This window comes from Pungitius pungitius, unplaced genomic scaffold, assembly GCF_949316345.1.
Source record: "Pungitius pungitius unplaced genomic scaffold, fPunPun2.1 scaffold_38, whole genome shotgun sequence".
NCBI classification, from domain to species: domain Eukaryota; kingdom Metazoa; phylum Chordata; class Actinopteri; order Perciformes; family Gasterosteidae; genus Pungitius; species Pungitius pungitius.
The window spans coordinates 74,421-95,550 of record NW_026909784.1 but is presented as its reverse complement, the minus strand read 5'-3'; the positions used below and the strand labels follow the sequence as shown (position 1 = coordinate 95,550).

At 44.7% G+C, this 21,130-nt stretch overlaps 21 non-coding genes and 2 pseudogenes across 21 annotated transcripts; all 23 read left to right on the top strand.

Moving 5' to 3' along the window:
- The first annotated feature begins 59 nt into the window (after positions 1-59).
- Positions 60-223, top strand: LOC134109736 (U1 spliceosomal RNA). Its single transcript, XR_009943138.1, has one exon. It is a non-coding gene; the product is annotated as a U1 spliceosomal RNA (small nuclear RNA).
- Positions 224-1,283: 1,060 nt separating this feature from the next.
- Positions 1,284-1,399, top strand: LOC134109728 (U5 spliceosomal RNA). Its single transcript, XR_009943130.1, has one exon. It is a non-coding gene; the product is annotated as a U5 spliceosomal RNA (small nuclear RNA).
- A 578-nt stretch (positions 1,400-1,977) lies between these two features.
- LOC134109598 (U2 spliceosomal RNA) lies at positions 1,978-2,168 on the top strand. Its single transcript, XR_009943007.1, has one exon. It is a non-coding gene; the product is annotated as a U2 spliceosomal RNA (small nuclear RNA).
- A 259-nt stretch (positions 2,169-2,427) lies between these two features.
- LOC134109725 (U1 spliceosomal RNA) lies at positions 2,428-2,591 on the top strand. The gene has a single exon (XR_009943127.1). It is a non-coding gene; the product is annotated as a U1 spliceosomal RNA (small nuclear RNA).
- Positions 2,592-3,672: 1,081 nt separating this feature from the next.
- On the top strand, positions 3,673-3,788 carry LOC134109686 (U5 spliceosomal RNA). The gene has a single exon (XR_009943088.1). It is a non-coding gene; the product is annotated as a U5 spliceosomal RNA (small nuclear RNA).
- A 535-nt stretch (positions 3,789-4,323) lies between these two features.
- On the top strand, positions 4,324-4,514 carry LOC134109545 (U2 spliceosomal RNA). Its single transcript, XR_009942954.1, has one exon. It is a non-coding gene; the product is annotated as a U2 spliceosomal RNA (small nuclear RNA).
- A 259-nt stretch (positions 4,515-4,773) lies between these two features.
- LOC134109716 (U1 spliceosomal RNA) lies at positions 4,774-4,937 on the top strand. Its single transcript, XR_009943118.1, has one exon. It is a non-coding gene; the product is annotated as a U1 spliceosomal RNA (small nuclear RNA).
- A 1,073-nt stretch (positions 4,938-6,010) lies between these two features.
- LOC134109664 (U5 spliceosomal RNA) lies at positions 6,011-6,126 on the top strand. The gene has a single exon (XR_009943066.1). It is a non-coding gene; the product is annotated as a U5 spliceosomal RNA (small nuclear RNA).
- Positions 6,127-6,616: 490 nt separating this feature from the next.
- Positions 6,617-6,807, top strand: LOC134109543 (U2 spliceosomal RNA). Its single transcript, XR_009942952.1, has one exon. It is a non-coding gene; the product is annotated as a U2 spliceosomal RNA (small nuclear RNA).
- Positions 6,808-7,066: 259 nt separating this feature from the next.
- On the top strand, positions 7,067-7,230 carry LOC134109707 (U1 spliceosomal RNA). The gene has a single exon (XR_009943109.1). It is a non-coding gene; the product is annotated as a U1 spliceosomal RNA (small nuclear RNA).
- A 1,060-nt stretch (positions 7,231-8,290) lies between these two features.
- LOC134109727 (U5 spliceosomal RNA) lies at positions 8,291-8,406 on the top strand. Its single transcript, XR_009943129.1, has one exon. It is a non-coding gene; the product is annotated as a U5 spliceosomal RNA (small nuclear RNA).
- Positions 8,407-8,984: 578 nt separating this feature from the next.
- LOC134109542 (U2 spliceosomal RNA) lies at positions 8,985-9,175 on the top strand. Its single transcript, XR_009942951.1, has one exon. It is a non-coding gene; the product is annotated as a U2 spliceosomal RNA (small nuclear RNA).
- A 259-nt stretch (positions 9,176-9,434) lies between these two features.
- Positions 9,435-9,598, top strand: LOC134109696 (U1 spliceosomal RNA). The gene has a single exon (XR_009943098.1). It is a non-coding gene; the product is annotated as a U1 spliceosomal RNA (small nuclear RNA).
- Positions 9,599-10,658: 1,060 nt separating this feature from the next.
- LOC134109726 (U5 spliceosomal RNA) lies at positions 10,659-10,774 on the top strand. Its single transcript, XR_009943128.1, has one exon. It is a non-coding gene; the product is annotated as a U5 spliceosomal RNA (small nuclear RNA).
- Positions 10,775-11,352: 578 nt separating this feature from the next.
- On the top strand, positions 11,353-11,543 carry LOC134109541 (U2 spliceosomal RNA). The gene has a single exon (XR_009942950.1). It is a non-coding gene; the product is annotated as a U2 spliceosomal RNA (small nuclear RNA).
- A 259-nt stretch (positions 11,544-11,802) lies between these two features.
- On the top strand, positions 11,803-11,966 carry LOC134109685 (U1 spliceosomal RNA). The gene has a single exon (XR_009943087.1). It is a non-coding gene; the product is annotated as a U1 spliceosomal RNA (small nuclear RNA).
- Positions 11,967-13,039: 1,073 nt separating this feature from the next.
- On the top strand, positions 13,040-13,155 carry LOC134109663 (U5 spliceosomal RNA). The gene has a single exon (XR_009943065.1). It is a non-coding gene; the product is annotated as a U5 spliceosomal RNA (small nuclear RNA).
- A 490-nt stretch (positions 13,156-13,645) lies between these two features.
- On the top strand, positions 13,646-13,725 carry LOC134109619 (U2 spliceosomal RNA; annotated as a pseudogene).
- Positions 13,726-18,140: 4,415 nt separating this feature from the next.
- Positions 18,141-18,318, top strand: LOC119206969 (U2 spliceosomal RNA; annotated as a pseudogene).
- Positions 18,319-18,577: 259 nt separating this feature from the next.
- On the top strand, positions 18,578-18,741 carry LOC119206974 (U1 spliceosomal RNA). The gene has a single exon (XR_005118261.2). It is a non-coding gene; the product is annotated as a U1 spliceosomal RNA (small nuclear RNA).
- A 1,060-nt stretch (positions 18,742-19,801) lies between these two features.
- On the top strand, positions 19,802-19,917 carry LOC119206971 (U5 spliceosomal RNA). The gene has a single exon (XR_005118258.2). It is a non-coding gene; the product is annotated as a U5 spliceosomal RNA (small nuclear RNA).
- A 534-nt stretch (positions 19,918-20,451) lies between these two features.
- Positions 20,452-20,642, top strand: LOC119206967 (U2 spliceosomal RNA). Its single transcript, XR_005118255.2, has one exon. It is a non-coding gene; the product is annotated as a U2 spliceosomal RNA (small nuclear RNA).
- A 259-nt stretch (positions 20,643-20,901) lies between these two features.
- LOC119206973 (U1 spliceosomal RNA) lies at positions 20,902-21,065 on the top strand. Its single transcript, XR_005118260.1, has one exon. It is a non-coding gene; the product is annotated as a U1 spliceosomal RNA (small nuclear RNA).
- The last annotated feature ends 65 nt before the right edge of the window (positions 21,066-21,130 follow it).

The following is a 21,130-nucleotide window of genomic DNA, read 5'->3' as shown; positions in this document are numbered from 1 at the left end:
ACCGTCACCCCAAGTGCTCTGTTTGGGAATACCACTCCTGTCTCTGTCACTACCAACTTATACTTACCTGGCAGGGGAGATACCATGATCACAAAGGTGGTTCACCCAGGGCGAGGCTCAGCCATTGCACTCCGGCTGTGTTGACCACTGCGAATTCCTCAAATGTGGGAATCTCGACTGCATAATTTGTGGTAGTGGGGGACTGCGTCCGCGCTCTCCCCTGATATTAGTGTCAAAGAAAAACCAGTGCTTTCCACTTGGACACATCTCTTTCAACTACTGTTGGTCCCCAAGATTGAGCCTCTTTGCCAACAATGGACCAGTATACTCACCACTGGAGTGTTAAACCACTGAGTGATTGTCTGAATTAACAGTAAACCAACAACATTTCAGGAGGGCCTTACAATTTTTGATTGAAAAAAAATCAATGACTTTTGAGGTTTGTTTTTGGGTGATTCCATTTTCGGACAGAGGTGCCTGAAAGTGAAATCACTGTCTGAATTCAAAGTGAATTCAACAAGGGTTCATCAGGAGCTTGCACGTGTGTGCTCGTGTGCATGCTCTACCCATGGTGGCCCTTAGCTTGTGTGTGAAGTTTGCAGAGTGCGGGTGTCAGTCCAATAATTTGTGAAACCGACCACTACAAACCGGGAAATGAGTTTGGATTTTGCCTGCAACTCTGTCTTGGTTGGTGCTGGGCTTCTGAAATTTGGACCAGCTCCTCCTGGGGCCCTCAGGGGGGCCACTGTAGATTTTGGGCCCAATAGGAGGTTCCCCTGGGGAAGCTCCCATTGACTCCCATTCAGTCCGAGTGTGTGTGTGTGTGCGTGCACGTGTGTACTTGCGTGCATGCTCTTCCCGTGGTGGCCCTGAGCCTGTGTGTGAAGTTTTCAGAGTGCAGGGCAGTGTTTTTGTGGTAGTTGGGGACTGCGTCCGCACTCTCCACTGATATTAGTGTCAAAGAAAAACCAGTGCTTTTCACTTGCACACATCTCTTTGAACTACTGTTGGTCCCCAAGATTGAGCTTCTTTGCCAACAAGGGACCTGTTTACTCACCACTGGAGTGTTAAATCACTGAATGATTGTCTGAATTCACAGTAAACCAACAAACTTTCAGGAGGGCCTTACAATTTTTGATTGAAAAGAAATCATAGATTTTTTGAGGAAAGGGGGCTGGGAAATGGGTTAGGCTTTGGACACCCGCAGCTCAACCACTCCCTACCGCAAGAGGGATTACTTGTTCCACAGGGATATAGGGCTGCCTTTCACCTGATTGTGCTACTGACTTTGGTTTCTCTTCAATATGCATAAGTCTTTCGCCTTTTACTAAAGACTTCCGTGGAGAGGAACATCAATGAGTTGACCTTATTTTTTGCCAGGCTCTGCTATTTGGCTAAGCCTCATGTACTTGTAAGAAAAATAAATTAGTAGGATGGAAGAGCCTGTCATTTGAGTAAACTTATTCCTGGAGTCTCTGGTTGAGCTTTGGATCAAGTCTCAAATTACTGTCTGAATTTAGAGTGAAATCAAGATTTAGGCAGGAGCTTACACTTTTTATTGCAAAAAAACGAATGATTTTTGAGGGCTGTTTGGGGTTAGTTCCATTTTTAGACAGAGGTGCCTAAAAGTGAAATCACTCTCTGAATTATAAGTGAATTCAACAAGAGTTAATCAAGAGCTTACACTTTTGATTGGAAGGAATCAACAAGAGTTCATCAAGAGCTTACACTTTTGATTGGAAGGAATCAACAAGAGTTCATCAAGAGCTTACACTTTTGATTGGAAGGAATCAACAAGAGTTCATCAAGAGCTTACACTTTTGATTGGAAGGAAATCAAAGATTTTTAAGAATACAGGCTGCGTGGGGAGTGGGATGTTAAGTAACAGGCGACTGCCACGCCCATTTGTATGAGCCGCACCCCGACATTTGAGAGATGCGCTAGTCCGTTGGGTCTGGAGGCAAACATTCATGTGTCATCGCTTCTCTGCCTTTTGGCTAAGATCAAGTGTAGTATCTGTTCTTATCAGTTTAATATCTGATATGTCCTCTATATGAGGACTACATATTAAGCCGATTTTTAGCTCTGGGAGATGAAAAAGGGGCTTGCTCTGCTCACTCCAAGCATTGACCCGGTATTGCAGCACTTCCGGGAACGGTGCAACCTTTATCTTGTGAAAAAAATAACTGGTGACCCAATTCATTGGTGTAGTCTAGGTAGTTGGTTTGCCTCTGTGTACAAGTCTCAACTGGCTGAGACTTTTGGCAAGCAACTGATATGTTTACTCATCAATTGTGCCTTTATTTTGCATTTCACACTGATCACTGATTTTAAATTCACTGATCTGTGAGGACGGTGCCATCTGGGAACCGTCACCCCAAGTGCTCTGTTTGGGAATACCACTCCTGTCTCTGTCACTACCAACTTATACTTACCTGGCAGGGGAGATACCATGATCACAAAGGTGGTTCACCCAGGGCGAGGCTCAGCCATTGCACTCCGGCTGTGTTGACCACTGCGAATTCCTCAAATGTGGGAATCTCGACTGCATAATTTGTGGTAGTGGGGGACTGCGTCCGCGCTCTCCCCTGATATTAGTGTCAAAGAAAAACCAGTGCTTTCCACTTGGACACATCTCTTTCAACTACTGTTGGTCCCCAAGATTGAGCCTCTTTGCCAACAATGGACCAGTATACTCACCACTGGAGTGTTAAACCACTGAGTGATTGTCTGAATTAACAGTAAACCAACAACATTTCAGGAGGGCCTTACAATTTTTGATTGAAAAAAAATCAATGACTTTTGAGGTTTGTTTTTGGGTGATTCCATTTTCGGACAGAGGTGCCTGAAAGTGAAATCACTGTTTGAATTCAAAGTGAATTCAACAAGAGTTCATCAGGAGCTTGCACGTGTGTGCTCGTGTGCATGCTCTACCCATGGTGGCCCTGAGCTTGTGTGTGAAGTTTGCAGAGTGCGGCTGTCAGTCCAAGACAGGTCTCCAAGAATTTGTGAAACCGACCACTACAAACCGGGAAATGAGTTTGGATTTTGCCTGCAACTCTGTCTTGGTTGGTGCTGAGCTGCTGAAATTTGGACCAGCTCCTCCCGGGGCCCTCAGGGGGGCCACTGTAGATTTTGGGCCCAATAGGAGGTTCCCCTGGGGAAGCTCCCATTGACTCCCATTCAGTCCGAGTGTGTGTGTGTGTGTGTGTGCGTGCACGTGTGTACTTGCGTGCATGCTCTTCCCGTGGTGGCCCTGAGCCTGTGTGTGAAGTTTTCAGAGTGCAGGGCAGTGTTTTTGTGGTAGTTGGGGACTGCGTCCGCACTCTCCACTGATATTAGTGTCAAAGAAAAATCAGTGCTTTTAACTTGCACACATCTCTTTGAACTACTGTTGGTCCCCAAGATTGAGCTTCTTTGCCAACAATGGACCTGTTTACTCACCACTGGAGTGTTAAATCACTGAATGATTGTCTGAATTCACAGTAAACCAACAACATTTCAGGAGGGCCTTACAATTTTTGATTGAAAAGAAATCATAGATTTTTTGAGGAAAGGGGGCTGGGAAATGGGTTAGGCTTTGGACACCCGCAGCTCAACCTTACTCCCTACCGCAAGAGGGATTACTTGTTCCACAGGGATATAGGGCTGCCTTTCACCTGATTGTGCTACTGACTTTGGTTTCTCTTCAATACGCATAAGTCTTTCGCCTTTTACTAAAGACTTCCGTGGAGAGGAACAACAATGAGTTGACCTTATTTTTTGCCACGCTCTGCTATTTGGCTAAGCCTCATGTACTTGTAAGAAAAATAAATTAGTAGGATGGAAGAGCCTGTCATTTGAGTAAACTTATTCCTGGAGTCTCTGGTTGAGCTTTGGATCAAGTCTCAAATTACTGTCTGAATTTTGAGTGAAATCAAGATTTAGGCAGGAGCTTACACTTTTGATTCCAAAAAAAACGAATGATTTTTTAGGGCTGTTTGGGGTTGGTTCCATTTTTAGACAGAGGTGCCTAAAAGTGAAATCACTCTCTGAATTATAAGTGAATTCAACAAGAGTTCATCAAGAGCTTACACTTTTGATTGGAAGGAATCAACAAGAGTTAATCAAGAGCTTACACTTTTGATTGGAAGGAATCAACAAGAGTTCATCAAGAGCTTACACTTTTGATTGGAAGGAAATCAAAGATTTTTAAGAATACAGGCTGCGTGGGGAGTGGGATGTTAAGTAACAGGCGACTGCCACGCCCATTTGTATGAGCCGCACCCCGACATTTGAGAGATGCGCTAGTCCGTTGGGTCTGGAGGCAAACATTCATGTGTCATCGCTTCTCGGCCTTTTGGCTAAGATCAAGTGTAGTATCTGTTCTTATCAGTTTAATATCTGATATGTCCTCTATATGAGGACTACATATTAAGCCGATTTTTAGCTCTGGGAGATGAAAAAGGGGCTTGCTCTGCTCACTCCAAGCATTGACCCGGTATTGCAGCACTTCCGGGAACGGTGCAACCTTTATCTTGTGAAAAAAATAACTGGTGACCCAATTCATTGGTGTAGTCTAGGTAGTTGGTTTGCCTCTGTGTACAAGTCTCAACTGGCTGAGACTTTTGGCAAGCAACTGATATGTTTACTCATCAATTGTGCCTTTATTTTGCATTTCACACTGATCACTGATTTTAAATTCACTGATCTGTGAGGACGGTGCCATCTGGGAACCGTCACCCCAAGTGCTCTGTTTGGGAATACCACTCCTGTCTCTGTCACTACCAACTTATACTTACCTGGCAGGGGAGATACCATGATCACAAAGGTGGTTCACCCAGGGCGAGGCTCAGCCATTGCACTCCGGCTGTGTTGACCACTGCGAATTCCTCAAATGTGGGAATCTCGACTGCATAATTTGTGGTAGTGGGGGACTGCGTCCGCGCTCTCCCCTGATATTAGTGTCAAAGAAAAACCAGTGCTTTCCACTTGGACACATCTCTTTCAACTACTGTTGGTCCCCAAGATTGAGCCTCTTTGCCAACAATGGACCAGTATACTCACCACTGGAGTGTTAAACCACTGAGTGATTGTCTGAATTAACAGTAAACCAACAACATTTCAGGAGGGCCTTACAATTTTTGATTGAAAAAAAATCAATGACTTTTGAGGTTTGTTTTTGGGTGATTCCATTTTCGGACAGAGGTGCCTGAAAGTGAAATCACTGTCTGAATTCAAAGTGAATTCAACAAGAGTTCATCAGGAGCTTGCACGTGTGTGCTCGTGTGCATGCTCTACCCATGGTGGCCCTGAGCTTGTGTGTGAAGTTTGCAGAGTGCGGCTGTCAGTCCAAGACAGGTCTCCAAGAATTTGTGAAACCGACCACTACAAACCGGGAAATGAGTTTGGATTTTGCCTGCAACTCTGTCTTGGTTGGTGCTGGGCTGCTGAAATTTGGACCAGCTCCTCCCGGGGCCCTCAGGGGGGCCACTGTAGATTTTGGGCCCAATAGGAGGTTCCCCTGGGGAAGCTCCCATTGACTCCCATTCAGTCCGAGTGTGTGTGTGTGTGCGTGCACGTGTGTACTTGCGTGCATGCTCTTCCCGTGGTGGCCCTGAGCCTGTGTGTGAAGTTTTCAGAGTGCAGGGCAGTGTTTTTGTGGTAGTTGGGGACTGCGTCCGCACTCTCCACTGATATTAGTGTCAAAGAAAAACCAGTGCTTTTCACTTGCACACATCTCTTTGAACTACTGTTGGTCCCCAAGATTGAGCTTCTTTGCCAACAATGGACCTGTTTACTCACCACTGGAGTGTTAAATCACTGAATGATTGTCTGAATTCACAGTAAACCAACAACATTTCAGGAGGGCCTTACAATTTTTGATTGAAAAGAAATCATAGATTTTTTGAGGAAAGGGGGCTGGGAAATGGGTTAGGCTTTGGACACCCGCAGCTCAACCACTCCCTACCGCAAGAGGGATTACTTGTTCCACAGGGATATAGGGCTGCCTTTCACCTGATTGTGCTACTGACTTTGGTTTCTCTTCAATACGCATAAGTCTTTCGCCTTTTACTAAAGACTTCCGTGGAGAGGAACAACAATGAGTTGACCTTATTTTTTGCCAGGCTCTGCTATTTGGCTAAGCCTCATGTACTTGTAAGAAAAAGAAATTAGTAGGATGGAAGAGCCTGTCATTTGAGTAAACTTATTCCTGGAGTCTCTGGTTGAGCTTTGGATCAAGTCTCAAATTACTGTCTGAATTTAGAGTGAAATCAAGATTTAGGCCGGAGCTTACACTTTTGATTGCAAAAAAACGAATGATTTTTGAGGGCTGTTTGGGGTTAGTTCCATTTTAAGACAGAGGTGCCTAAAAGTGAAATCACTCTCTGAATTAGAAGTGAATTCAACAAGAGTTAATCAAGAGCTTACACTTTTGATTGGAAGGAATCAACAAGAGTTCATCAAGAGCTTACACTTTTGATTGGAAGGAAATCAAAGATTTTTAAGAATACAGGCTGCGTGGGGAGTGGGATGTTAAGTAACAGGCGACTGCCACGCCCATTTGTATGAGCCGCACCCCGACATTTGAGAGATGCGCTAGTCCGTTGGGTCTGGAGGCAAACATTCATGTGTCATCGCTTCTCGGCCTTTTGGCTAAGATCAAGTGTAGTATCTGTTCTTATCAGTTTAATATCTGATATGTCCTCTATATGAGGACTACATATTAAGCCGATTTTTAGCTCTGGGAGATGAAAAAGGGGCTTGCTCTGCTCACTCCAAGCATTGACCCGGTATTGCAGCACTTCCGGGAACGGTGCAACCTTTATCTTGTAAAAATAATAACTGGTGACCCAATTCATTGGTGTAGTCTAGGTAGTTGGTTTGCCTCTGTGTACAAGTCTCAACTGGCTGAGACTTTTGGCAAGCAACTGATATGTTTACTCATCAATTGTGCCTTTATTTTGCATTTCACACTGATCACTGATTTTAAATTCACTGATCTGTGAGGACGGTGCCATCTGGGAACCGTCACCCCAAGTGCTCTGTTTGGGAATACCACTCCTGTCTCTGTCACTACCAACTTATACTTACCTGGCAGGGGAGATACCATGATCACAAAGGTGGTTCACCCAGGGCGAGGCTCAGCCATTGCACTCCGGCTGTGTTGACCACTGCGAATTCCTCAAATGTGGGAATCTCGACTGCATAATTTGTGGTAGTGGGGGACTGCGTCCGCGCTCTCCCCTGATATTAGTGTCAAAGAAAAACCAGTGCTTTCCACTTGGACACATCTCTTTCAACTACTGTTGGTCCCCAAGATTGAGCCTCTTTGCCAACAATGGACCAGTATACTCACCACTGGAGTGTTAAACCACTGAGTGATTGTCTGAATTAACAGTAAACCAACAACATTTCAGGAGGGCCTTACAATTTTTGATTGAAAAAAAATCAATGACTTTTGAGGTTTGTTTTTGGGTGATTCCATTTTCGGACAGAGGTGCCTGAAAGTGAAATCACTGTCTGAATTCAAAGTGAATTCAACAAGGGTTCATCAGGAGCTTGCACGTGTGTGCTCGTGTGCATGCTCTACCCATGGTGGCCCTTAGCTTGTGTGTGAAGTTTGCAGAGTGCGGCTGTCAGTCCAATAATTTGTGAAACCGACCACTACAAACCGGGAAATGAGTTTGGATTTTGCCTGCAACTCTGTCTTGGTTGGTGCTGGGCTTCTGAAATTTGGACCAGCTCCTCCTGGGGCCCTCAGGGGGGCCACTGTAGATTTTGGGCCCAATAGGAGGTTCCCCTGGGGAAGCTCCCATTGACTCCCATTCAGTCCGAGTGTGTGTGTGTGTGCGTGCACGTGTGTACTTGCGTGCATGCTCTTCCCGTGGTGGCCCTGAGCCTGTGTGTGAAGTTTTCAGAGTGCAGGGCAGTGTTTTTGTGGTAGTTGGGGACTGCGTCCGCACTCTCCACTGATATTAGTGTCAAAGAAAAACCAGTGCTTTTCACTTGCACACATCTCTTTGAACTACTGTTGGTCCCCAAGATTGAGCTTCTTTGCCAACAAGGGACCTGTTTACTCACCACTGGAGTGTTAAATCACTGAATGATTGTCTGAATTCACAGTAAACCAACAAACTTTCAGGAGGGCCTTACAATTTTTGATTGAAAAGAAATCATAGATTTTTTGAGGAAAGGGGGCTGGGAAATGGGTTAGGCTTTGGACACCCGCAGCTCAACCACTCCCTACCGCAAGAGGGATTACTTGTTCCACAGGGATATAGGGCTGCCTTTCACCTGATTGTGCTACTGACTTTGGTTTCTCTTCAATATGCATAAGTCTTTCGCCTTTTACTAAAGACTTCCGTGGAGAGGAACATCAATGAGTTGACCTTATTTTTTGCCAGGCTCTGCTATTTGGCTAAGCCTCATGTACTTGTAAGAAAAAGAAATTAGTAGGATGGAAGAGCCTGTCATTTGAGTAAACTTATTCCTGGAGTCTCTGGTTGAGCTTTGGATCAAGTCTCAAATTACTGTCTGAATTTAGAGTGAAATCAAGATTTAGGCAGGAGCTTACACTTTTTATTGCAAAAAAACGAATGATTTTTGAGGGCTGTTTGGGGTTAGTTCCATTTTTAGACAGAGGTGCCTAAAAGTGAAATCACTCTCTGAATTATAAGTGAATTCAACAAGAGTTAATCAAGAGCTTACACTTTTGATTGGAAGGAATCAACAAGAGTTCATCAAGAGCTTACACTTTTGATTGGAAGGAATCAACAAGAGTTCATCAAGAGCTTACACTTTTGATTGGAAGGAATCAACAAGAGTTCATCAAGAGCTTACACTTTTGATTGGAAGGAAATCAAAGATTTTTAAGAATACAGGCTGCGTGGGGAGTGGGATGTTAAGTAACAGGCGACTGCCACGCCCATTTGTATGAGCCGCACCCCGACATTTGAGAGATGCGCTAGTCCGTTGGGTCTGGAGGCAAACATTCATGTGTCATCGCTTCTCGGCCTTTTGGCTAAGATCAAGTGTAGTATCTGTTCTTATCAGTTTAATATCTGATATGTCCTCTATATGAGGACTACATATTAAGCCGATTTTTAGCTCTGGGAGATGAAAAAGGGGCTTGCTCTGCTCACTCCAAGCATTGACCCGGTATTGCAGCACTTCCGGGAACGGTGCAACCTTTATCTTGTAAAAATAATAACTGGTGACCCAATTCATTGGTGTAGTCTAGGTAGTTGGTTTGCCTCTGTGTACAAGTCTCAACTGGCTGAGACTTTTGGCAAGCAACTGATATGTTTACTCATCAATTGTGCCTTTATTTTGCATTTCACACTGATCACTGATTTTAAATTCACTGATCTGTGAGGACGGTGCCATCTGGGAACCGTCACCCCAAGTGCTCTGTTTGGGAATACCACTCCTGTCTCTGTCACTACCAACTTATACTTACCTGGCAGGGGAGATACCATGATCACAAAGGTGGTTCACCCAGGGCGAGGCTCAGCCATTGCACTCCGGCTGTGTTGACCACTGCGAATTCCTCAAATGTGGGAATCTCGACTGCATAATTTGTGGTAGTGGGGGACTGCGTCCGCGCTCTCCCCTGATATTAGTGTCAAAGAAAAACCAGTGCTTTCCACTTGGACACATCTCTTTCAACTACTGTTGGTCCCCAAGATTGAGCCTCTTTGCCAACAATGGACCAGTATACTCACCACTGGAGTGTTAAACCACTGAGTGATTGTCTGAATTAACAGTAAACCAACAACATTTCAGGAGGGCCTTACAATTTTTGATTGAAAAAAAATCAATGACTTTTGAGGTTTGTTTTTGGGTGATTCCATTTTCGGACAGAGGTGCCTGAAAGTGAAATCACTGTCTGAATTCAAAGTGAATTCAACAAGGGTTCATCAGGAGCTTGCACGTGTGTGCTCGTGTGCATGCTCTACCCATGGTGGCCCTTAGCTTGTGTGTGAAGTTTGCAGAGTGCGGCTGTCAGTCCAATAATTTGTGAAACCGACCACTACAAACCGGGAAATGAGTTTGGATTTTGCCTGCAACTCTGTCTTGGTTGGTGCTGGGCTTCTGAAATTTGGACCAGCTCCTCCTGGGGCCCTCAGGGGGGCCACTGTAGATTTTGGGCCCAATAGGAGGTTCCCCTGGGGAAGCTCCCATTGACTCCCATTCAGTCCGAGTGTGTGTGTGTGTGCGTGCACGTGTGTACTTGCGTGCATGCTCTTCCCGTGGTGGCCCTGAGCCTGTGTGTGAAGTTTTCAGAGTGCAGGGCAGTGTTTTTGTGGTAGTTGGGGACTGCGTCCGCACTCTCCACTGATATTAGTGTCAAAGAAAAACCAGTGCTTTTCACTTGCACACATCTCTTTGAACTACTGTTGGTCCCCAAGATTGAGCTTCTTTGCCAACAAGGGACCTGTTTACTCACCACTGGAGTGTTAAATCACTGAATGATTGTCTGAATTCACAGTAAACCAACAAACTTTCAGGAGGGCCTTACAATTTTTGATTGAAAAGAAATCATAGATTTTTTGAGGAAAGGGGGCTGGGAAATGGGTTAGGCTTTGGACACCCGCAGCTCAACCACTCCCTACCGCAAGAGGGATTACTTGTTCCACAGGGATATAGGGCTGCCTTTCACCTGATTGTGCTACTGACTTTGGTTTCTCTTCAATATGCATAAGTCTTTCGCCTTTTACTAAAGACTTCCGTGGAGAGGAACATCAATGAGTTGACCTTATTTTTTGCCAGGCTCTGCTATTTGGCTAAGCCTCATGTACTTGTAAGAAAAAGAAATTAGTAGGATGGAAGAGCCTGTCATTTGAGTAAACTTATTCCTGGAGTCTCTGGTTGAGCTTTGGATCAAGTCTCAAATTACTGTCTGAATTTAGAGTGAAATCAAGATTTAGGCAGGAGCTTACACTTTTTATTGCAAAAAAACGAATGATTTTTGAGGGCTGTTTGGGGTTAGTTCCATTTTTAGACAGAGGTGCCTAAAAGTGAAATCACTCTCTGAATTATAAGTGAATTCAACAAGAGTTAATCAAGAGCTTACACTTTTGATTGGAAGGAATCAACAAGAGTTCATCAAGAGCTTACACTTTTGATTGGAAGGAATCAACAAGAGTTCATCAAGAGCTTACACTTTTGATTGGAAGGAATCAACAAGAGTTCATCAAGAGCTTACACTTTTGATTGGAAGGAAATCAAAGATTTTTAAGAATACAGGCTGCGTGGGGAGTGGGATGTTAAGTAACAGGCGACTGCCACGCCCATTTGTATGAGCCGCACCCCGACATTTGAGAGATGCGCTAGTCCGTTGGGTCTGGAGGCAAACATTCATGTGTCATCGCTTCTCGGCCTTTTGGCTAAGATCAAGTGTAGTATCTGTTCTTATCAGTTTAATATCTGATATGTCCTCTATATGAGGACTACATATTAAGCCGATTTTTAGCTCTGGGAGATGAAAAAGGGGCTTGCTCTGCTCACTCCAAGCATTGACCCGGTATTGCAGCACTTCCGGGAACGGTGCAACCTTTATCTTGTGAAAAAAATAACTGGTGACCCAATTCATTGGTGTAGTCTAGGTAGTTGGTTTGCCTCTGTGTACAAGTCTCAACTGGCTGAGACTTTTGGCAAGCAACTGATATGTTTACTCATCAATTGTGCCTTTATTTTGCATTTCACACTGATCACTGATTTTAAATTCACTGATCTGTGAGGACGGTGCCATCTGGGAACCGTCACCCCAAGTGCTCTGTTTGGGAATACCACTCCTGTCTCTGTCACTACCAACTTATACTTACCTGGCAGGGGAGATACCATGATCACAAAGGTGGTTCACCCAGGGCGAGGCTCAGCCATTGCACTCCGGCTGTGTTGACCACTGCGAATTCCTCAAATGTGGGAATCTCGACTGCATAATTTGTGGTAGTGGGGGACTGCGTCCGCGCTCTCCCCTGATATTAGTGTCAAAGAAAAACCAGTGCTTTCCACTTGGACACATCTCTTTCAACTACTGTTGGTCCCCAAGATTGAGCCTCTTTGCCAACAATGGACCAGTATACTCACCACTGGAGTGTTAAACCACTGAGTGATTGTCTGAATTAACAGTAAACCAACAACATTTCAGGAGGGCCTTACAATTTTTGATTGAAAAAAAATCAATGACTTTTGAGGTTTGTTTTTGGGTGATTCCATTTTCGGACAGAGGTGCCTGAAAGTGAAATCACTGTCTGAATTCAAAGTGAATTCAACAAGAGTTCATCAGGAGCTTGCACGTGTGTGCTCGTGTGCATGCTCTACCCATGGTGGCCCTGAGCTTGTGTGTGAAGTTTGCAGAGTGCGGCTGTCAGTCCAAGACAGGTCTCCAAGAATTTGTGAAACCGACCACTACAAACCGGGAAATGAGTTTGGATTTTGCCTGCAACTCTGTCTTGGTTGGTGCTGGGCTGCTGAAATTTGGACCAGCTCCTCCCGGGGCCCTCAGGGGGGCCACTGTAGATTTTGGGCCCAATAGGAGGTTCCCCTGGGGAAGCTCCCATTGACTCCCATTCAGTCCGAGTGTGTGTGTGTGTGCGTGCACGTGTGTACTTGCGTGCATGCTCTTCCCGTGGTGGCCCTGAGCCTGTGTGTGAAGTTTTCAGAGTGCAGGGCAGTGTTTTTGTGGTAGTTGGGGACTGCGTCCGCACTCTCCACTGATATTAGTGTCAAAGAAAAACCAGTGCTTTTCACTTGCACACATCTCTTTGAACTACTGTTGGTCCCCAAGATTGAGCTTCTTTGCCAACAATGGACCTGTTTACTCACCACTGGAGTGTTAAATCACTGAATGATTGTCTGAATTCACAGTAAACCAACAACATTTCAGGAGGGCCTTACAATTTTTGATTGAAAAGAAATCATAGATATTTTGAGGAAAGGGGGCTGGGAAATGGGTTAGGCTTTGGACACCCGCAGCTCAACCACTCCCTACCGCAAGAGGGATTACTTGTTCCACAGGGATATAGGGCTGCCTTTCACCTGATTGTGCTACTGACTTTGGTTTCTCTTCAATACGCATAAGTCTTTCGCCTTTTACTAAAGACTTCCGTGGAGAGGAACAACAATGAGTTGACCTTATTTTTTGCCAGGCTCTGCTATTTGGCTAAGCCTCATGTACTTGTAAGAAAAAGAAATTAGTAGGATGGAAGAGCCTGTCATTTGAGTAAACTTATTCCTGGAGTCTCTGGTTGAGCTTTGGATCAAGTCTCAAATTACTGTCTGAATTTAGAGTGAAATCAAGATTTAGGCCGGAGCTTACACTTTTGATTGCAAAAAAACGAATGATTTTTGAGGGCTGTTTGGGGTTAGTTCCATTTTAAGACAGAGGTGCCTAAAAGTGAAATCACTCTCTGAATTAGAAGTGAATTCAACAAGAGTTAATCAAGAGCTTACACTTTTGATTGGAAGGAATCAACAAGAGTTCATCAAGAGCTTACACTTTTGATTGGAAGGAAATCAAAGATTTTTAAGAATACAGGCTGCGTGGGGAGTGGGATGTTAAGTAACAGGCGACTGCCACGCCCATTTGTATGAGCCGCACCCCGACATTTGAGAGATGCGCTAGTCCGTTGGGTCTGGAGGCAAACATTCATGTGTCATCGCTTCTCGGCCTTTTGGCTAAGATCAAGTGTAGTATCTGTTCTTATCAGTGACTTTAAAAGTAATCTATCATCTCTTGTTGTGCAGGATTTGCGAGAGGGGTCTCGTTTTTTTTTTCTTTTTTTTTTTTTCTTTTTTCTTCTCTCTCTTCAAAACGGATTTTCCTGGGTACTCTGTAGTTGGTACTCAGGAGAGCCCCACCCAATGCTCCTTCCCACCTGCCTCTCCCGGAGAGTCAGGCCGCCGCTGCTTTGACCTCTGCATGTGTGGCTCCGGCTCCTTCGTCCGAATGGGCACAGAGGCGATTCTTCTTTTTGGCTGTGCCCTTGGCCTTCCGCCTGCGGCCATTTGGACCGTTGCTGCGGCCATTCGGGTCACAGCCATGGGGGGGATCTGCATGTGCCTTCTTACCAGCATGTTTCTGGAGGTCCATATGGCATCTGTAATTGCGACTAGGGTGACCCACTGTTTGGCAAAGTCACTTGCTGGGATTTTTGCTTTTTCGCTCACCCCATACAACACTAGCTGCGCTGTCAGGACCTCCTTTGCTGGCAAGTACGGGAAATTCAAGGAGCCGGCCATTGCCCACTGGTCTACGGCAGCACTGCACTCCCACAGCAGGTGCCTCACAGACTCTGGTGCGCCACAGCCTGGTCTGGGGCAGGTCGAGTGTGCAGACATCCCGCGGGAGTACATGACGGACCTGACTGGGAGGATCTCGTGAGCCACCATCCATGACAGGTCCCGGAGTCTGTTTGGAAGAGCAGGGTTGTTTACATTGTGCCAAACTGTTGATGGCTTTCCAAATGCTAGCCCACGTACTGGGGTAACTGGATCTCGTTCCTGCACAACAGAAATTAGACAGCGGTGATTAGTTAGTGCCTTTAAGTCCTCCTGTTCGAGTTTAAAATTTTGTAAAAAGGTCTGGATAAAAGCATAGGCCGGTGGCAGGTTAAAGGAAACTGGTTTTCTCAAATCCTTGGGTATAAGTTTTAAAGTTCTGAGATAGGACCCCATCCAGAACTGGGTTATTGCTGCAGTCTTTGGGTTTCTTGATGGTGCTGTTGCAGCGGTGAGATGCAGTGCAGTGTATCTGCTTCCTAAGAACAAAAGCAGGTCCGGCACTCCTTTTCCTCCTTTTTTCTTTGTCTTTTTCATTTCACTTCTTCTCAGTCGTTCCCACTTGGACCCCCACAGGAAATAAAAGATGGCTCTTTCCAACTCTGAAAGCACTTTTTTTGGTGGTAAGAAAACAGAACAGATGAGTAGAAACAAAGGTAAGATCACAGCTTTGATAATTAGAACCTTTCCTTCTAAGGTCAGTCCTCTCAGTGTCCAGTAACCTAGTCTCTGCCTAACTTTTCTTATCACGTCTGGCCAATTGGTTTCCCCCCGCCCTTCTGCATTGAATTTGATCCCAAGTATTCTTTGATCAGTCTGGGTCACAGTCAGGGGGAGTTCTGTGGTTTCTGTGGCCTTCCATGGTCCATAAAATTGAGCTTGGGTCTTGCTTCTGTTGAGCTTTGACCCAGAGGCCCGTCCATACCAGTCAGTGAGGTCCAGTGTCCTGTAGACAGATGAAAGATCAGTGCATATGATGTTTATGTCGTCCATATATAAGATGCATTTGGTTTCGAGTCCTCCACTCCCTGGCACTATTACCCCATTGATTTGTTTGTCTTTTCTCAAGGCTCTTGCCAAAGGTTCGATACCTATAACATAGAGGAGGGCAGATAACGGACAACCTTGGCGAACACCGCAGTTTATGTTAACTGCTTTTGTCAGGTGTCCGTTAGCAACAAATTTGCTTGTAATGCCCCGGTACAGCAATCCCACCCATCTTATCATCCTCTCCGGGAAGCCCACTTTTTGCAGCACTTGAAAGAGGTACTGGTGCGAGACCCGATCAAAGGCTTTTTCAAAGTCTAAATTTAGGACTACTAGCCGAATGTTTCTGTCTCTCGCATAACAGATGGTGTCTCGGATCAGTATGAGGCTATCTGTGATCTTCCTCCCAGGTACGGCACAGGCTTGATCTGGGTGAATCATCTCCCCTAAGACTCCAGACATCCGTGATGCCAATATTTTGCTAAAAAGTTTACAGTCACAGTTTAAAAGGGTGATCGGTCTCCAGTTCTTCAGGTCTGTTTTTTCCTTACCTTTATGCAGGAGGGTCACTATTCCTACTCTAAAGCTTTCAGGTAGTTGATCAAATTTTTCAAGTTCCATGAAGACAGTGAGCAAGTCAGGGTTTAGAATGTCCCAAAAGGTTGAGTAGAATTCCCAGGGGAGGCCATCCTCTCCTGGAGACTTCCCTGTTTTAAAACTTTTCATGCAGTTGCTTAACTCTGGTATGGTAAAATTGTGGGTTAAAAGCCTGCTGTCTTCCACCGTTTTTTCAATGCATTTTAAAACATCCTCTATGGCTTCGCTCTTAACAGATTTTTCTTTGTAGAGCTCTGAATAAAAGTTTTCTATTACAGAAAGTATTTCTGCAGTTGTTTCAGCTGTGTCTCCGTTGTCTTTTTTCAGTCTTAGCATGCCCCCTCCTTTGTTTACAATTTTCTTAAAGAAATACCTTGTGCATTTTTCCCCTTCCTCAATCTCCCTTTCTTTACTTCTTAGAATAACACCTTTGCTTTTCGTTTCTGCTAACAACAACATATCTGCTTTGATTTCTTTTATTTCTTCCTTAAAATCTATCCCTTGTTTGTTTATTGTAAAATAGCGCTGTAGTCTCTTCTGTAGTCCCAACATGCGTCTATTGTCCTTATCTTTCTTTTTCTTACCTGCCTGTCTAAAGAAAGTCTTTGTCCTTTTTTTTATCATTTCCCACCAGTGTGCACGTGTATTGTACATGTCTTGGAGGGTCTGCCACTCTTGGTACTGCTCCCTAAACTGGCTAACTAACTCCTTATTTTTTAGTAGGGAGCAGTTGAGTTTCCACAGACCCGTTCCTGCTGTCACGCCAGAGGATAGTGAGAGGGTGCACGAAAGCATTGCGTGGTCTGAAAAGAACACAGGTGACAAATTAGCATCAGTTGGTGGACAATCCCGTGTTAAAATGTGGTCTATTCGAGAGGCTCTGGCGCCATCATCACTGAACCAGGTGAAACCCTCCTCTCTGGGATGCATGGTTTTGAAACAGTCCAGCAATTTAAAATCCTTGCAAATATTTTGAAGTAGAACTGATGTTTTGTCTACTTTGAAATCTTCCCCTGCTCCTTTTCTGTCATTTCTGCTAAGAATACAGTTAAAATCTCCTCCTACGACTAAAGGTGTCTTACCTAGCATGTGGTACTGCAGTTCTTCTAAGAGGTCATATCTGTCATTTTTGTCATTAAAACCATAAATGTTTAAGAGCTTGACATCCTTTCCCATAAAAGATAAGTGCGCTAACAGTGCCCGGCCATCCCTCACCACAGTGCTGCCCTTCACCTGGATGAGTGGATTTTTTAGTAAAATGGCAACTCCATCATTTTTATTTTCATTGGATCCACTCCATATTGACGTTTGTGGCCATAATTTTTCCCATTTTTTATAGTGGTTTAGGAAGGGCAGACCACACTCCTGTATTAAAAACACATCCGACTTACAGGAATTAAGAAAGGATAAAACACTCTGGGCTCTAATTCTCGATTTCACACTTCTAACATTGATTGTTGAGAGGGTTAATGTCATGAGTACGCTAAAAAGGAAAAATAACAGGTAAGACGTTTTGTAAGACATTGATGGCATTTCCAAGATTAGGATGTCTTAAAAAGGCAGATCTTTAAATTCTTCTGAGAGGAGCTCATCCATTCTTATTGGTGAAGACTGACAGGGTTGCACTCTACTTCCTTTTCGGACTTTGGGTTTTTGCCTCTGTTGTAAGCCAGCATTAAGCTGTGAGTCCTTCGGTGTTGTTTTTAGTTCTATAGTTAAAAAGGAGACTTCATTTGGGGAGCTGTGGGGGAAGACTCTGGCCTCTTCCAGACTAGGACTTTCTGAGAGTCCCTCTCTACCTCTCTTCTCTGAGGCTCCGGGAGGTTCAGGGGACGATTCTGCTAGAGGTCTCTTTTTCTGCTGGGCGTTGGGGAGAGGAGCATCTTTTCCACTCATCACTGTTTGGGTTTTCTCCATGTCAGCTCCACCCTCTGCCTGCACCACCCCTTCACTCTTTTCCTTTCCAAAATTTGGGGCACCCGCGGTTCTATCCCCTTCTCTCTTCTCACCTGATCTCTGTTGTCCCGTCAAACAACCCGGAAGGGGCTCCTGATTTTCTGGCCCCGCCCCCTCAGCAGCCTCTTGAACTAGGTCTTCGTGTCTACCATTTTGTTCGTATGTGTCATGTGTCATGTGTCAATTCTGTAAAATCTGGTTGGTTTTTAAATTTGAATGTATGTTGTAAATGCAAAGATCCCTTTCTAAAAAACATCCTTGTATACTGTTTTCGACCTTTTTACCTAAAAAGTACTTTGATTGACTGATGTTGGACAAGAAAAAGTACCAATAAAACTTTTCGAAAGAAAAAAAAAATCTGTTCTTATCAGTTTAATATCTGATATGTCCTCTATATGAGGACTACATATTAAGCCGATTTTTAGCTCTGGGAGATGAAAAAGGGGCTTGCTCTGCTCACTCCAAGCATTGACCCGGTATTGCAGCACTTCCGGGAACGGTGCAACCTTTATCTTGTAAAAATAATAACTGGTGACCCAATTCATTGGTGTAGTCTAGGTAGTTGGTTTGCCTCTGTGTACAAGTCTCAACTGGCTGAGACTTTTGGCAAGCAACTGATATGTTTACTCATCAATTGTGCCTTTATTTTGCATTTCACACTGATCACTGATTTTAAATTCACTGATCTGTGAGGACGGTGCCATCTGGGAACCGTCACCCCAAGTGCTCTGTTTGGGAATACCACTCCTGTCTCTGTCACTACCAACTTATACTTACCTGGCAGGGGAGATACCATGATCACAAAGGTGGTTCACCCAGGGCGAGGCTCAGCCATTGCACTCCGGCTGTGTTGACCACTGCGAATTCCTCAAATGTGGGAATCTCGACTGCATAATTTGTGGTAGTGGGGGACTGCGTCCGCGCTCTCCCCTGATATTAGTGTCAAAGAAAAACCAGTGCTTTCCACTTGGACACATCTCTTTCAACTACTGTTGGTCCCCAAGATTGAGCCTCTTTGCCAACAATGGACCAGTATACTCACCACTGGAGTGTTAAACCACGGAGTGATTGTCTGAATTAACAGTAAACCAACAACATTTCAGGAGGGCCTTACAATTTTTGATTGAAAAAAAATCAATGACTTTTGAGGTTTGTTTTTGGGTGATTCCATTTTCGGACAGAGGTGCCTGAAAGTGAAATCACTGTCTGAATTCAAAGTGAATTCAACAAGGGTTCATCAGGAGCTTGCACGTGTGTGCTCGTGTGCATGCTCTACCCATGGTGGCCCTTAGCTTGTGTGTGAAGTTTGCAGAGTGCGGCTGTCAGTCCAATAATTTGTGAAACCGACCACTACAAACCGGGAAATGAGTTTGGATTTTGCCTGCAACTCTGTCTTGGTTGGTGCTGGGCTTCTGAAATTTGGACCAGCTCCTCCTGGGGCCCTCAGGGGGGCCACTGTAGATTTTGGGCCCAATAGGAGGTTCCCCTGGGGAAGCTCCCATTGACTCCCATTCAGTCCGAGTGTGTGTGTGTGTGCGTGCACGTGTGTACTTGCGTGCATGCTCTTCCCGTGGTGGCCCTGAGCCTGTGTGTGAAGTTTTCAGAGTGCAGGGCAGTGTTTTTGTGGTAGTTGGGGACTGCGTCCGCACTCTCCACTGATATTAGTGTCAAAGAAAAACCAGTGCTTTTCACTTGCACACATCTCTTTGAACTACTGTTGGTCCCCAAGATTGAGCTTCTTTGCCAACAAGGGACCTGTTTACTCACCACTGGAGTGTTAAATCACTGAATGATTGTCTGAATTCACAGTAAACCAACAAACTTTCAGGAGGGCCTTACAATTTTTGATTGAAAAGAAATCATAGATTTTTTGAGGAAAGGGGGCTGGGAAATGGGTTAGGCTTTGGACACCCGCAGCTCAACCACTCCCTACCGCAAGAGGGATTACTTGTTCCACAGGGATATAGGGCTGCCTTTCACCTGATTGTGCTACTGACTTTGGTTTCTCTTCAATATGCATAAGTCTTTCGCCTTTTACTAAAGACTTCCGTGGAGAGGAACATCAATGAGTTGACCTTATTTTTTGCCAGGCTCTGCTATTTGGCTAAGCCTCATGTACTTGTAAGAAAAAGAAATTAGTAGGATGGAAGAGCCTGTCATTTGAGTAAACTTATTCCTGGAGTCTCTGGTTGAGCTTTGGATCAAGTCTCAAATTACTGTCTGAATTTAGAGTGAAATCAAGATTTAGGCAGGAGCTTACACTTTTTATTGCAAAAAAACGAATGATTTTTGAGGGCTGTTTGGGGTTAGTTCCATTTTTAGACAGAGGTGCCTAAAAGTGAAATCACTCTCTGAATTATAAGTGAATTCAACAAGAGTTAATCAAGAGCTTACACTTTTGATTGGAAGGAATCAACAAGAGTTCATCAAGAGCTTACACTTTTGATTGGAAGGAATCAACAAGAGTTCATCAAGAGCTTACACTTTTGATTGGAAGGAAATCAAAGATTTTTAAGAATACAGGCTGCGTGGGGAGTGGGATGTTAAGTAACAGGCGACTGCCACGCCCATTTGTATGAGCCGCACCCCGACATTTGAGAGATGCGCTAGTCCGTTGGGTCTGGAGGCAAACATTCATGTGTCATCGCTTCTCGGCCTTTTGGCTAAGATCAAGTGTAGTATCTGTTCTTATCAGTTTAATATCTGATATGTCCTCTATATGAGGACTACATATTAAGCCGATTTTTAGCTCTGGGAGATGAAAAAGGGGCTTGCTCTGCTCACTCCAAGCATTGACCCGGTATTGCAGCACTTCCGGGAACGGTGCAACCTTTATCTTGTGAAAAAAATAACTGGTGACCCAATTCATTGGTGTAGTCTAGGTAGTTGGTTTGCCTCTGTGTACAAGTCTCAACTGGCTGAGACTTTTGGCAAGCAACTGATATGTTTACTCATCAATTGTGCCTTTATTTTGCATTTCACACTGATCACTGATTTTAAATTCACTGATCTGTGAGGACGGTGCCATCTGGGAACCGTCACCCCAAGTGCTCTGTTTGGGAATACCACTCCTGTCTCTGTCACTACCAACTTATACTTACCTGGCAGGGGAGATACCATGATCACAAAGGTGGTTCACCCAGGGCGAGGCTCAGCCATTGCACTCCGGCTGTGTTGACCACTGCGAATTCCTCAAATGTGGGAATCTCGACTGCATAATTTGTGGTAGTGGGGGACTGCGTCCGCGCTCTCCCCTGATATTAGTGTCAAAGAAAAACCAGTGCTTTCCACTTGGACACATCTCTTTCAACTACTGTTGGTC